The sequence below is a fragment of the Micromys minutus genome (genome assembly GCF_963924665.1).
Source record: "Micromys minutus genome assembly, chromosome: 12".
Classification (NCBI taxonomy): domain Eukaryota; kingdom Metazoa; phylum Chordata; class Mammalia; order Rodentia; family Muridae; genus Micromys; species Micromys minutus.
Window position 1 is genome coordinate 27163054 of NC_137981.1, and position 15785 is coordinate 27178838.

At 48.2% G+C, this 15785-nt stretch overlaps 1 protein-coding gene across 1 annotated transcript in view; it reads left to right on the top strand.

Annotated features, from left to right (window-relative positions):
* Positions 1 to 3692: 3692 nt before the first annotated feature.
* The window catches only part of LOC308428182 (cardiac-enriched FHL2-interacting protein), a 46114-nt gene continuing 34021 nt past the window's right edge, over positions 3693 to 15785 (top strand). The window contains exon 1 of the mRNA XM_080926568.1: positions 3693 to 3832. The gene's annotated coding sequence lies outside the window, so the exon portion shown is untranslated. The remainder of the gene's footprint in view (positions 3833 to 15785) is intronic.

Sequence of the window (15785 nt, forward strand, 5' to 3'; positions counted from 1 at the left end):
GGGCCTTTGACTTAGGCTCTGATGAAGGTACCCAAGATGAGATAACTCAAAATACTTAACAAGTACTAAGAAGGTTGTCCTGTTCCCTGCTGCCTTTCGGTAAAACTGGTCTCCTTGGAGCCACTGGTACCAAACTGAGGAGATAACGATTGAGCAGATATGGTGGAAAGGTGGGGTCTGGGCTCTGAGCCTGGCCAAGGTGGATATAAATCCCAAGTAAGGGATCAGAGGAATCAAGCTTGGATGCGAGTGATCTTCTAAGATCCAAGTCAAGGTCAAACCCTCACGTGCATGCCAGGTTAAATAACAGAATCAAGGATCTTATTTAAACACTGCTCTGGAAGGCAGGTATGGCTAGGTTTCTGTCTAAGGTCTCTGAACAAGCTGGCCCATCCCGGAGCCCCACTTGTCTTAAATGAATGGCACTGGACAGTCTGGTACCTGGCATCCAAGGGCCCTATAGCCCATATGAGAAGTCAGATGTTGAGAAAGCAATATCTTTCTTCGCTTTGAGAGTAAGACAAGTCTCTGCCATGATAGCTGGTTTTAGAAGTGAGGGTTTAAGCTAGCCTGAAAGCTTTACTGGTAGTTACCTCCCCTCACAAGAACAGAGGAATTAGCAATGCCATGGCCTTGCTGATCCAATGAACTGGAAAGTCATATTAGTTTCTTTCATTAGAAAAGAATCATTAGAAACTTCTAGAAACATCACATATCCCGTTGAACAAAATAAAACATCATATGGAAAAACATAAGTGCTAGCAAACTTAAAAAACAAACAATAACAAAAACAAAGTAAAACCACTAGCCCAGGGGCATGAAACAGAACAGGAACTTCTATCACATTTTATGAGCAACACAGAGAGTCTGAATAAAGCCCAAATCCCACTAGTCCATCCAGCCTTCTATCTACCCATTCACCCATCTAGTCCTCCATCTGCCCATTCACAGGTCTGACCACCACTTGCTTCCATCTATCTACCCACCTATCCATATCTGTTCGCTTACACATCCCTTCATTCACCAGGCCCTTGCAGAGTTCCCCATCTACCCATCCAACTATCCATCTACCTACCCACCCATCCATCCACCCATCCATCTACCTACCCACCCATCCATCCATTCATCCATTTACCTACCCACCCATCCATCTAGTCACCCACCTACCATCCACCCACCCTTCCATCCATCCATTCTTTGTACAATTTATTTCTCATTCCTAATTTAGCAGTCATTGTCAGTGCTCCCCATCCATCCAGTCCATTCACCTATCCATTTATTCATCTGTCCATCTATCCTTCCAATCCGTCATTCATCAGGGCTTTGTAGGGTTTCAGGAACCCACATGGTACTAGACCTTAAAAGATATCCATGACTGACACATCCTTATCCTCATGCACATGACTGACACATCCTTATCCTCATGCAGTTCATGGCCTCTGAGGGAATGGGCTGTCATACCCAGGATCCCTATATAGTAAGGTGATGCTGTCACCTTCTTGGCGCACCCCATATTTGCCTTACGGAACACTAGCACAATTGTTTATTCTGGAACCTACAAAGTCCATGAGAGGTTAGCACATATCCTATCATCTCAGATTAATGCACAGCCACCTGAATAAGTAGGAAGTACAAAGCACAGGAGAAGACCCAGAGAGGTAAGCCAATTTACCCATGGTCACACAGGAAGCTCAATCTAAATGCTTATATACTCAGTCATGACCTTTGTTGTCTAGTAGGAGAGCGGGCTGGAGCTCTGTTTAGTGGGGAGAAAGGATCTTAGAACCTAGAGTGGTATCAGGCCATCTAGACCCTCAGCAATGTGACTCTGGGAAGCCAGTCAAGACTTACAAATGAGTGCAAGGTACATCAGACGGAGGCCATTCCCACAGTTTGGCATCAGAGCAGAGAAAGACAGGGGATGGAGGTGGATGGGAAGGGAAGAAGAGGGAGGGGCAGGATCAGAAGAGGGAGGGCCTGAGCCTGTTGTCTGGTATTCGTGGCTTGAAAGCAGATCAGGGAGGCCCAGGATTCTGGGGCAGGGATAAATCGGAGACCCAACAGGAGTGTAAAATCTCATTTAGTCAGGGGAGGTGATAGACCCAAGACTCTCAGCTGCTACAGGGCCTGGGTACAGCCACAGGGTGGGGAAGAGCCAACGGGTATGACTCAAAGGGAGAGGGAACGATGAGGAAGTGAGGTGTCAGCCAATGTGTTAAGAACACTGTCCTCACCTGAAGCCAGCGTGACCTTCGAGAAGATACTATATACCACACCGCTCTAGGGGATACAGCCTGGAACCCCCAAACACTACTGTCGGGTGGGTCTGCACCCCCTCGTTTAACTGGGAAGGAAACTGAGCCTTTCCAGGTATCCACAGGCAACAGTGATGGGGGAGAGACTGCAAGCTACGGGCACCAGAGGAGGACACCCGGGTCACCTGCACTTGGCAAAGAACAGGGCACAGTGACGACAGCTGATCAACTCTGTAGGCATCGTGGTGGCAGAGTGCCAAGCTACAAATCATACCATATCATCGAGAGAGCCAGAGTAACTAGCAGGCGTCTCCACGTGGCCTGCTGACTCCGGCTGTCTTAGCTCAACCGGATCTATTGACCATTCACTAATCCAGCCGATAGCTGGGCAGCTGACCCAGGAGCTCCACTGCTGCCCAGCCCAAGATGACACCCAGCCTCCTCCCTAGCCCTGGGATTAGATGGTGTTAGTCACCATTAAAAAGCTGTCTTCAGACTCAGCACTACCTAGGCAGCCTGGGACACCCCAGACACCAGGACAGAGGAAACAGCAGGACAGAGGCAGCCTACACTCACACTTCTGGTGGATCTATGTGCTGGCTTCTCAACCTTCCTGGTTTGACTCACCTGTCAGTGACCACTGCAATATTTTCATTTCTGACCCGCTGAAGTGAATTGAATGGTGAGCCCAGGCCCTCCAAAAACATGTCCATGGCCTAGGGACCAGACTCAGGAACTGTGACCTTATTTGGAGAAAGAGTCCCTCCAGGTGAGATTGCATTACTGAGCCGGCCCTAAACCCAGTGGCACATGTGCGTTCATAAGCAGGAGTGTGGGGGCATTTGAGGGAGGCAGAAAAGAAGAGTCACCTTCACAGGGAGCCTGAGATTGAGGGGATGGTGGGACCACCAGCTCTGGGAGAGATAAGGAGGAGTCCCTGCATGGAGTCATGTGACCTTGCTTGATTTCCAGCTGCTGCTCTCCAATATGTAAGGAGACACAGCCTTTGAGCTATGAGCGCTCATGTATGGAAGCCACTGGGCGGTTATCACACGTGGCTGGAAGCATCTGACCGAGCTGCTATTTGCAGGAGGACCTAGAGGAGCTGGCTGGGCCCTGCTCTGTCTGTTCTTGGCGGGGAAGGGAATACTGAGGTTACATCTGCCAGGGTGTGGAGCCCAGGGCAGGGGCAGATGAGAAATGGGCCTATTTATAAACAAATGGAGCCAGAGGGCAGGCAGGGGGTCAAGAAAGGCCTTCACCAAGGTCAGAGGCCTGGTCCCGGGAGACAGGGGACTATGCAGGGAAGAGCCAACACTGAGAGGAAGGCAGGGGTGGAGTCAGGGTTCTCTGTTCCTCTCAGAGTGCTGGGCCGTGGTCCCTTTCTGAGCAAGAATGTCCAGCCAGCTTCCAAGTCATATCTGGTGTTGGGAGAAAGGCAGGCTGCACTGGGCTGGGCGTGAGCGGATTCTTTCCTGCTGGCTCATTGCTTCTCTGGGAAAGGAAGCAAGAGTACCCTGGAGGGTGAACCTCTGTGCCTGCCCTGTCTCTGCCATTTTGAGGGGATCACCATCACGGTAAGTGAACCGGCATGTCCTTAGGGTGGAGGGGTTTAATGAGGGGAGTGATGTTCAGTCTGGGGTCACTGCACAAAGGACCCAGTGCCAGGCAGCTTTGCCTAGCACTGGGCACATGTGGATGGAGAGATGCTCTGCTCTGAGGCTCCAGGGTTCCTGAGAGCTAGCTGCAGCTTTTCTCCACAGCACCAGCAACCTCTCTGGTCAGCTCAGAGTCTGGATTGCTTTTCAGTCAGAACCTTCTATCCTGGAAGCACTTCTCTCTGTAGCAGCCCAGGCAGGAAGAATTGTGGCACAGACTTCCCTGCTCAGATCCAGAGATGACAGGATTAATCAATGAATCTCAAATTCTAACCCAATCCACTTATTGGCTGTGTCTTTGACAGCAAGTCACACGGTTTCTCTGAGTCTACTTTCCTTTTCTGCGCAGTGGGGCTAATAGGCCTGATTCACTGACCTTATGGGGGCATTAGAGGAGACTGCAAGTGTAAGCAAAGCTCCAACATCATTAGAGAGTATCTTTGGACAACTTATGTTTAATCTTGCTGAGAAAGTCTGTTAGGGCTTTCAAGAGCTATCCCACTGAGTCACCTGCAATACCCAGAGTGACTCAGTAGGTGGAGTCTGGCCGGGACATTCAGACTCCCCCTCATGACTCTGAGCCCACCATAGCTGGTCATAGTCAAAAGACCTAAATTCTGGAGGTGAAACAAAATCTCACTTTCATCCCCTGTAGAAGCTCCTGCTGGAGTAGACACAGAGTGTGCGTGTGGCCGGGGTCACCTAAAGAGGGGACCATCACAGGGAGATACAGAACGTTGCTTCTAGCCTCTTGCATAGTCATGGACAGGACTGAGAGTCGCCATGTCATCACATGCCCATTCGATACTGGGCCAGCAGCAGGTCCCTTCCCAGAGTACACACAAACAGGCACGGGCTCGTGTACAGACTCGCATGCTCAGAAAGGGCCCTCTCACACATTAATACAGACTCACATACACTCACACACATCTGTCTGCACAGGGCATACTCCACAGCAATTAGAGATGAAAATGGAAGGAAGAGCCTCTCTCGTCCAGATGTGCAAGCCTGAAAGTTCTAGACCGCTGGACTGACTGAAGAGTGTCTTCTCTCTGTCTCTCTCTGTCTCTCTCTCTCACTCTCTCACACACACACTCTCTCTCTCTCTCTATCTCTCTCTCTCTCTCTCTCTCTCTCTCTCTCTCACACACACACACACACACACACACACACACACACACACACACACACACACAAACACACACACACCATGTATCCATATGTTCCTTCATACCTCAACCACACCGGGCTGCCCAACCTATGGGAGGGGTGAAGTGTGATCATCTACATTCAGTGTGGGACTGAGTAGGGTAACATTTGCATGCTGGGATAGCCTGTGCATATTAGCAGAGGCTGAGAAAGGAAGCCTGGGTGGGTTGGTTCCATCTTCAACTCCTGTACTCAGCACCTAAATGTGTGTCTGGGGCCCATGCAAGATGCATAAGATGTAGTCATGAGTCTCCTGCTCAAGTTAACCTGAAATGTTGCCTGAGTGCTACTCAGCCTGGGACAAAACATCCCATGGAGGCTTACAGAATCTTGCCACTAAGGACACTTTGGAATAGACATGGCACTGGGCATGAAGAAAGACTACCCAGTCTACCTAGTCTGAGCCCTGCCCACTCTTGGACCAACAGTAAGGGGACCCCTCAGGAAGGCAAATTCATAGGACTTACTCCAATCCAGCTTATCACCAACTCTGACAAATGGAAACTCCATGCCTGAAAGCCTCTCTTCCTCACAGCCGAAGCTATTCAAGGTGAATGGCCCTGCCTGTGCCACCATCACACCTGCCCTTCAGGCAACATGCTGTCATCAGGCATTGAAAAAGGGATCCTGCAGTTCTGCCACCAAGAAGACTAAGCTTGGAGTCAGGTCTCACTGTCACCCACCTGGCCTCTGTATTCTGACCGACCCTGACATTGCAAGATCGGAACCTGCCGCAAACACACACAACCATGAACCACAGTAAGCTGGGAATAACTGGGAAGTGTCAGGGAAACCCTCAGCTCTACAGCCAGAACTGTGGCTGCAGTAGCCAGACAGACCTTCCCACAGCCACCTGCAGGAAAGGCAGCAGCTATCCTGAACTCCTCAGACCTGCAGAGCAGTGGCCGAAAACCGTCACTCTAGGAAATGGAACTGTCAGGACACACGGAGCCACTGTCTCTCTGATACCCTGTACCTCTCAGAAGCTCTGGTCACAGTGGGAGACCATGGACTATAGGAATCAGGAAGATAGCACCCCTTAACCATGGTGGGTAAGGCGGCAGGTAGCCCTTCATAGGAGTTTAAGAACCTTCTCTAGCAAAGAGAAGCTTGAAACAGGCAGGGCAAGACTTAAGGAGGCAGTGGTCTGGGTACAAATAAAACATCCTCAAAGGTGGATGATGGACAGGAACGGCAGGAAACAGAGAGGCTGGAAGTATCGGCACCCCATCAGAATTGATGACATCCTCCAGTGGTGACCAGGCTTGAAAGAAAAGTCAGGAAGAAGACATATTCTTCAATGGTGCACCGAAGCCAGTCATGAACCAATAATGCACATTAGCACGTAAGATTTTTAGACAAAGTAGTCACCTAGAGGCCAGCTGGGTTGGACTTCACCACGTACATCCTTTTGAACTTGGTCTAGTTGATGTGGGCCAAATTATGGCTAAAAGATATACCCCAGTTCTTCACCAGGATCCTGGAAGGGCATCTATGTGGAAAAGGTAATGTTCAGGTATTCTTGCATCAGGACACTTGACAAAAATAACGTAATTGTCAGGGATGTGTGGTGTTGTAGGCATTAAATCTAGTGACAATGACCTTATGAAATACACACAAAGGAAGGAAATACCAGGATAGATAGACATCCAAGTGGTATGAATCTGGATGTTTCCTGCTTCAGAGCCTTTGTGAGGAGCACAGCCCTGCTTACAACTTGGTTTCATCTGGCCCCCAGCGCTGTGTGGGAATAAACCGTGGTTGCCTTCAATCCCCTAGCTTTGGTGATTGTTACCAATTGCCATTGGAGAAGCCGTCGGAGACTCAAACATCATCAACAATGGAGAACCAAGTGTTTATCAACTTCCTTGTCTTTCTCTGTTTCTAAGTTTTTCTCAATGAGTATATTACTTTTATTGGGGAGGGTGGGCAAAAGAACTATCCTTTAAAAATGACATCTTCCTGTGGCTGTCACAAGTGTAGGAGCCAAAGAAGTCAAATTTCTTCCCATCTGAGATCTCCGTTCTTCAGTACCCCCATGGGGAGGTCTGGCTGCTCTCCAGTGTCATAGGTGAAATCAGAGGGTTCCATGGGGCAGCTCATCTGAGGACAGGCCTGGGCATGCAGCACAGCCTGTCTGCCCTGGAGCCCAGCGGAGGAGGTCATGTCATCCAACCAGCAGATGGGCTTCCCTGAAGATGCCGCTGCCACCACCCTCCTCTCCTGACCACGCCCAGTGCCTGGCTGTGTCCTTCAAGTCAGATGGTGGGTAAATGTCTCAAGTGCCCTCCAGGCAGAGATAAATATCAAAGAGCAGGATCCCGGAATCTGGCTTCCTATTTTTAAATGGAATGAAGGATAAATCATTTCTGCTGACTGTTTTTACCTGGCTGCAGGAAATGATGCATCGCCATTTTTTAAAAGAAAATTAAGCCTTTAATTCTATGACATGTGTAATAAAATGGCACTTCAGCTCTCTGCACTGAATATATGGCCCATTGTGTCCTAATTTACTATTCTGACACTACCGAAAATGTTCTGAAGTTATTAATGTGGCAATATATTCAAGCACAAAACCCAGCCTTCATACGCTATTGAAGCACTTAATTAACGCAATGGATGGCTATTCGGGAGCAGAACAGGGGAACAGCAAGAGGTGCTGGGTACTCTCTCCCCCTGCCATTGACGCTGAGGTCAGTTGGAGCCCAAGATTCTTATCTGATAGGCAGTGGTGACTGCACCTGACAGACCTGGCTGTCCTCAGACCTAAAACACCACTAAGATTGCCTCTGTGCTGTCTCCTTATTGTGATACAAAATGCAACTCTCTTCTCCTCCTTGTTTATAGCACTGACTAATGTGGCCAGAGCCAATATCAACTGACCTCACAACCCCCCTCCCCTCCCCTTAGCAATGAGAACATTCACTGCACGGACACCTCTGGGCACATCCACGGGATCACTTGGAAGGACACCCCTTCTCTTCTGCTGAACCATCTGAATAAGCTCACAGATACCTTCGGGATTTCCAACTCAGCCCCAAACAAAGCAAAAATCCCATCTCATCCTATTTAAGAGTCAAATGATTTGAATGGTTGATTTAGCTTTTTTGAAGATTCTCAGAGATTTGAAACTTCATACACCTTATATTCTTAGCAACAGGCATGAGCAAGGTTCCTGCCAGTGACCAGAGTCAGTGGCCCGAGGAGAAGGTAATAGCTACTGCCAAGGCTAAGTTTCTGAAGGAGACATGGTTCCTATGTTATTAGCCAAATGACCTTAAGCAAATTCTATAGCTAGCAATACCACCTCCTTCATAGAGATGCTGTGGTCATTCAAATTCTCCCACAAAGAGACCTGCACATGACATATAAACATAGTCACTATGTTTTAGCTGTGGGCTTGCCCCACACCTTATACAGTGGCTTGCAGAATTACCCAGCATCTGAGTGATCTCCCATGTTCCACAAGATTAAGTGAGTGACCAGCATTATAAGACTCATGTGTGCCTGAACCTCCTTGTGCCTCACATTCACGTCTTCAGCAAGTAAACTCTCACTGAGGAGAGTTCCACTCCCAGTGCCTCTCCCATCCCTTCCTCTTTCTCACCCAGCTTCTCAATATTCTCAATACCCTTTAGAGCTTTTGATTCAATAACTAGAGTTTCTCTCTCTCTCTCTCTCTCTCTCTCTCTCTCTCTCTCTCTCTCTCTGTGTGTGTGTGTGTGTGTGTGTGTGTGTGTGTGTGTGTGCATGTATGTATATGTGCATGTGTGTGTTAATGCACAGTAAGTTGTATAAACCCTTGCTTGAATCCACCATCTCTTCCTGTGAAACTGATGACTGCTTTGGCTTCAAGACTCCAGGAGATCGAATCCTATCTGCCCCCAACTCTCCTTGCAAATCAAGTTCAGACCCCAAGTTTAAGTTCCGTGAAATTCAGGACTCTTGACTGTGGCCTTGCCTAACTGTGTAATTAGAAAGCAAACACTTTTTAGAAACAATGAATGATCAGATCCCCGCAGTCTATATGTACACCCTGTGCACTACAGAACAGCAGAAAAACATGCAAACAAAATGTGTCCGTTTAACTAACCTTATAGCAATCCCTGCACCAAGCTAGTAAAAGTGGAAATCAGGAGGGATTCCTTGTACTTGGTACAAGCCGAGGCTTCATCTCTAAGAACAGGAATGGCCCTGGAAAGACCACTGCACTCAGCTACACAGGCTCCAGACTGCATACATTCAGGGGTATCCTTAACATAGAGCACCACCAAGCTTTGGATAGGGTAGTGCACAGGCCTGGGTCCCCAGCCTGCTCCATCAGAGTGAGCCCCCACCAAGCCTCCTTCCTGGCTCCTGCCCAGACTCAGCTATGTTTCTCTGCCTTTGACTGGTGCCTTGAGAATACTCAGAGCAATACCCAGAAAACATGACTGTCACATGAGGAGAAAGGTGCATGGAATGCAGACAGGAAGAGGAGACAATTTGGTGCCATTGAATCTGAGTGCAGCTTTTAGCCCTGTTCCTAGCTGTTTGTCTTTGAACCACCACTTTTTAGTCTTAAGGTTCGCCACCTAGAGACCCTAGAGTGTATGGCCTTAATTCGACTAGATATCTGCACGGGTGCTGATAGGGAGATCCTTAAGCAGGTCCTTGTGCTGAGTGTGTGTGAACTAAGGCTGCAGGAGGCTCTCCTCTCCACTGACAGCAGCATGCCCTGGCCTCCCTTTCTTCACCATGGTGGGAAGCATAAAACACCATCATTCCTCCCTGCACGGGGACAGAGAGTTTCAGTGGATTCCCATAGTCCTTTGCTGATGTGTGGGAGTGAGAAGGTGGATAGACAGAAACCTCAGCCCTACTAACAAGTCCCACTCAGTCAGGCTGCTGCCTGAGACTGGTTGGGGCACAAAAGCCAATAGCTCAGTTCTTCGAGGCAGCCCCACTGTGGCCCATCTCCAAGCCAATGTTCCACTCCCTCATCTCGGACTCTTGCCCTAGTCTCACCTGCCTTTGTGAGATCTGAGGAGAGATGACTCCGAAATACAAATCCTCACCCCATGGTTGGGCTTGGCTGTTAAGCCAAAGGCTGCCATAACATTAAGACCAAAACCTGGGGACAGTGCTGCTGACAGCCCCGATGACAGCCCAGCTGGGAGGACAGTTATATTTAGCACATGCTTGACCTAAGATGTTATCTACCAGGAGCAGAAGCACAGCGAGGGGACAGAGAGGAGTAAAGGGGCGGCCCTCATACACTCACAGGGCCCCAGGCATGGGCAAGTGTCGGCTTTCCAAACACAATTTTGTTTGCAGTGTTAGAGAGGCCTTATGACTCACCAGGAGGCCTGATTGAAGTCACCGAGTATGGTGACCTTGTTAGGAATGGAAGCTAAAAGCAGTTGGCCCTGTTTGCAGGACAGGGAAATTTCACAAGGAGGCTGATCAATGTGCTGGCTCTGGTTCACCAAATCAGTTTCGCTGGCACCTGGGAGATTGCTGTGGGAGTCCCAGGTGAGCCGGCCTTTACTGTGATCTTTGGAAGAAAATTAAGATCTGCTTGCTAATCCTTTAAGTGGTTGGTTCTGGATCCAACCCCATTCTACAGACAAAGACACAGAAGGTATTTTGCAGAAATTTCACCAAAGGCCTCAGCAATACATGTACTGCGAGAGTATTAGTATCTCCCACCTCTGGAGGTGACCCAAAAACATCAGGACTGAGGTAGTGGCCTTGTTTCTCAGAAGCATTCTTACCTCTGCCCTTTGAAGTGCCTGAAATTGACCCAAGACTGCCCTTGTCAGCACGCTGAAGGAGGCAGCCGAAAGCACTCTTGGCACCTGATTAAAAAGAGGCTTGTCTTCTAGCCCACATCTCAAACACTCACCCCAAAGACAAGGAGTCATGGGTTGCTCACCCTGGACACTCACCCCAGAAAGAAACCAATGACTTCTCACCTGAATGTGGGTGCCCTAGACTAGGCTGGCAATGCTGCACTGAGACAAACAATGTTACTATTGGGGCTCCAGGCCTTACTGCACTACTTAGCTTTTCTCTGTGTGACTACATACCCAAAAAAAAAAAAAAAAAAAATCACCTTAAAGAAGAAAGGACCTTTGTCAGACAATTAAGTCCCTGGTCTCCTGGACAAGACAGTTTACATTTTAGTGGCCCTTGGGCCCACTCGTAGAGACTTTATCAGGCTGTGAAGATGGCTTAGTTGATAAAGTGCTTGAAGACCTGAAATCAACTCCCCAGCATACCATAAAAGCCATATGGAGGTGCAACTGTATTCCCTGTGCTGGGGAGGCAGAGATGGATGGATCTCTAGAGCTCACTGCCCAGCTAGCTTCGACTCACACACACACACACACACACACACACACACAAAGGACTTTTATTTACGTTTTTCTAAGATCATACTTTAGGGTAGTTTATGCTTGTGGGAAAACTGAACAGAAAGTTACAGCTGCCCCCATATATAACTATCCCACACATGCACAGTCTTCCATCTTTTCTATCCCAGAATGAGAGGTTCCTCACCTTCTTTTCCCTCCCTCAAAACTTGTCTATAATGAGAAAAGTACATTTTATCAAAGATGGAAGGATAAACAGAAAGAGAGAAAGAGAGTGTGGGGGTGAGGAAGGAGGGAGGGAGGGAGGGAGGGAGGGAGAGAGGGAGGTGGGGAGGGAGGAGTGGGGGAGGGAGGGAGAGAGGGAGAGGAAGAGAAAAGGGGGGAAAATACAAGCGACAATAGATCCTTGGCCCAGGATAAGAAGCCAGGCAGGCTCTTGACTCTTCGGGGATGCTTTTTAGTTTCTCCAGATGTAGTAACATTCATCCATTAAAGTATAGAAGTTTATTTGCCTGTCATATACCACATGGAGAAGAGATCATTTCAAAGTTTGCTCAGTGCCATGGGAGGAGTGCTTCCTGTCTACCTGCTTTGGTAGCTAAGGTCATACACAGAAGGGCCTGTCCCACCTAGCTGTGCTATTGAGGGAATAGCCAGGATTGGAGTCTCCCTTATGCACATCAGTAAACCTGGGAAGAAGTAGAAATGATGGGGTGGGGTGGTCAGTCTAGACCAAGCTACAGTGCTCTCCTATGACCTGAATAGACAAGTCCCCCAATGCCAAACACTTCCAAAACATAAGACGTCTTCAAGTGTTTACTTTATATATCATAATGTTTATAGTAAAATATTAGTCTCTCTACAAAACCAAAATTTCCTTTTCTTTTTGGGGTGATAATTCGATGTTTGTATCCTACAAACCTGTCACACATCTCTCTCCCTCTCTCTCTCTCTCTCTCTCTCTCTCTCTCTCTCTCTCTCTCTCTCTCCCTCCCTCCCTCCCTCCCTCCCTCCCTCTCTCTCTCTCTCTCTCTCTCTCTTTCTCTCTCTATCACACACACACACACACACACACACAAGTGCACATTTCCACCCACCCCAGCACTACAGTACTATAGATGAATGGTATCACTCTTCAAGCCTTAAGAAGGAAACTATGAAGCCTGGGTCTGAACTGATAGGAAGCAGCATTGGGGAAAAGGGGCTACCGGCTCTGAATTGGGCTTTTAAATAGATCATAGAGGGCCAGGTGTGGTGGCACACGCAATCGCAACACTTGGTCTGTGGGGCAGGAGGATCAAGAGTTCAACTTCATTTCTGGTTATGTAGGAAGCTTGAGATGAGCCACTCTCTACCTCAAAACAAAACAAAAACAAATCACAGACTGCTGTTTTAGGCAGCTTAAATGATGGTGACATATTCACTTGGGGCAGAAAGACTCCATTTCCTGTTGCTAAAACGACCGGCCTACACGCAAATAGGCCATGTCTGAAACAAACAAACAAAAAACCTTTCTTTAGGTAGTACACCACTGTCTAATGCAGGCTGCTTTCCCCTGAATCACTCACATACTGGTAGGGAAAATAACTAAGTCTGTTCAAAGGAGCTGGGTGTACACATACGTGAGACCAAGGGTAGAGAAAGAGCTTCACTATACCTACAGACTAGGAAGAGTCTAAGCTGGAAGCCAGACACAGGTTTTACTCTTCTCTGCCTGACTCTCAGTGGGTGCTACTCAGTGTCACAGTCACAGGGGTTAAAAGGGGAATGGAAGATGTACCTAATAGTCTCTAAAGTCACCACTCTGTGTCTCTTGGAGCCCTGTTTCTTGCTCTATTCAAAAGGTCTCCTCCCTACTCCAGACTAACCCAGCATCTCCACAGCAATCGCCATTAAGATTGTTCCTTTGTGTCTTTATTTTGCTACAAATAAAACTGTGGTCCCTGGCAGTTTGTTTCCCCACGAACATCATTCTCACTGCTGCTCTTGGCACTGGTGACATCAGATCTATATCTGACTTGCCTTCTTATGCAATCCTTCTTCTTCTGTACTATCATGGCAAACTGGGAACCCCAGAGGGTGGAGTTTTTCTTGGAGGAGCGTGTCTTTAGATGGAGGTTGTGTATGTGTTCTGCATGGAGTACATCCCATCGCTCACCTTCCTAGCTCTCCATATGCCTTGCAGCAAAGTCAGAATCAGGTTCAAAACTCTAAAAATGAACGTCCTCACCCAAAGCCTTTGCCTACAGTGTTGTAGTCATTGGAAAGGAGGTCTTGGGAGTGTTCTCTCTGGACTTCCAGTTCTGTCCCCATTTGCTCTCTAGCTTTGGCGTGTCACAGTGGACCTCAGTTTCTCCTTCTATGTATGTATGAAAACGTTTGGTTCAGCCCAGTGATCACAGGATGATCAGAACCCGCATTTCCAGCCAGCCCCAAACTTCTATAGAGAGGTGCTTGAGTGTGCTCAGTATGCCCTGGGCTGAAAAGCATCATTCTTGTGGTACAGAGAAGTGGGCAGACAGCCACCAAAGGCAAGCCACCCAAACGTGCCCACTTCACCTAGGTAGTGTTTCCTGACCTGAGATGAACACCAGATCCAGTGCTTAAAAACAAACTGGAGCAGATGATTAGGCCTCTATCCAGACTCAGGCAACTGGACATCCCAAGGGAAGTAGCTGGTAATCCTCTTGGTGATGGGCCTCCGGGAGAGAGTGCTCATCAGCCACACAGGGGACACTGCAGGCACACATCCCATTCTGTTGGCGACAACTGCGTGCGGAAGTTGTCCTTTCACATAGTAGCAATGTGAGGATTCTGTAAACACCCCACAGTTACCTGGCACTAAAAAGGGGGCTGCTCGCCCCTTCTCACTCTCTTCTCCCTTCTCTTGCCCTTACCCTTTCGTCCCTCCTCTCCTCATTCCCTCCCAGCTCTCTTCTCTCTCTCTCTCTCTCTCTCTCTCTCTCTCTCTCTCTCTCTCTCTCTCTCTCTCTCTCTCTCTCTGTCCTTACTACCCTCTTAACTCCCCTTCCCATGCCTTGAATAAACTCTATTCTGTACTATACCATCCTGTGACTGGTCCCTCAGGGGGAAGGAATACCTCAACATGGGTCCATCAGAGGCACCCCTTTCCCCCCACACCTCACCACACCTCCATAGAACATACCCTCCCTACTCTCTTTATCTTTTTCCTAACATTGGTGCCAAAACCCAGGACATATTTCTTATCATTTTATAAACACAACATGAGTGTGTGTGTGTGTGTGTGTGTGTGTGTGTGTGTGTGTGTGTGCATACATGCATACTGTCAGGCTTGCAAGTATATACTAGATAGGGTAGTAGCATTTTATATACCAGCTGGTATGATGTATGTATTAGAAACTGTTGACGTGTTACAGACAGCAGATCTCCCTCACCCTAGTACAGAAGAACATACCTCCCGACTCTCTATCTTTTTTCTAACAAGCGTGGCTAAGGAGCCACAGCATGCTCTCCCTGATGTAAATGACCCCTTCGACCTTTTAATGAAGACCTCCTGAGGCCAGAAGCAAGGCTTCTCTGGAATGTTTATGGTGATATTCAGGAAACTATCTAAGAAACAGGCAAGCCTAGGTGGGCTTCTTTGTGGAACCTACTGCCAGCCCAGGATAAACTGCCCAAAGCAAAGCTTTGTCTCACACAACAGAAACCAGAGCCATACACCAAATCCATTGGGAGGCTTCATAGCTTCTCTACCTAAGGGTGAGCATAAATCCATACCCATTACCCAGAAACACAGGAGTGGATGCCACATCTTCAGGGCTTAAATGTGCCACATACCTTTACTATGCACAGCTCTAGCTAAGAAGAGGCCCTGTACCAAAGGAGGGGACTCACACCCAGAACCCTGAAGCTCACCCTGACTCACCTAATGCCTCCCAACAGCACAGAGTAAGACAAACTGTATTTCCACAAGAACTCTCTATTGACTTCGTGACTATTAAGTCATGTTTGCCCGCTTCTTTAAAGCCTGTTTTCGAAAAGATGCTCAACACCACTAATGACTGGGAAGATGCAAATCAAAACCACAGTGAGAGTCCACCTCACACACACCAGGACCACTCCAGTCAAATGTAGAAGAAAGTGGGAAATAGCAGGTAGAAAAACATCCCTGTGCAGTGTTGGACAGATGGACTGGGAGGCTGCATCTATGGGAAAGAGTTTGACAGTACCTGGAAAAGTTCAACAGAATTGTCAAATGATCTAGCAATTTTGTCATCTCTCTCTCTCTCTCTCTCTCTCTCTCTCTCTCTCTCTCTCTCTCTCTC